Genomic DNA, 227 nt, shown 5'->3' with positions numbered 1-227 from the left:
CCCGTCCGTTGGTGTCAGGATGGAGCGAAGTTCCCTAACGGAGGGACCGGAATGAGTCTGCCTTGTGTGAGGGCTGAGACTCGATGCCTTGGAAAAAGAATATGAGAAGAAAAAACTGTACTTCTCTGGGGGTCCAGTGGTTAAGACTCTGCTCCCGGTGCAGGGGCTTAGGTGCAGTCTCTTGTCGGGGAACTAAGATGCCACGCATTGCATGGTGCGGCCAAAAA

At 53.7% G+C, this 227-nt stretch overlaps 1 protein-coding gene across 1 annotated transcript in view; it reads left to right on the top strand.

Annotated features, from left to right (window-relative positions):
- RGS9 (regulator of G-protein signaling 9) overlaps window positions 1-227 on the top strand; it is a 50,419-nt gene that overhangs the window by 13,595 nt on the left and 36,597 nt on the right.

Source organism: Bison bison, unplaced genomic scaffold (assembly GCF_000754665.1).
Source record: "Bison bison bison isolate TAMUID 2011002044 unplaced genomic scaffold, Bison_UMD1.0 scf7180017864371, whole genome shotgun sequence".
Lineage (NCBI taxonomy): Eukaryota > Metazoa > Chordata > Mammalia > Artiodactyla > Bovidae > Bison > Bison bison.
Note: the sequence above shows the minus strand (reverse complement) of the source record. Positions and strands in the feature narration are given on the sequence as shown.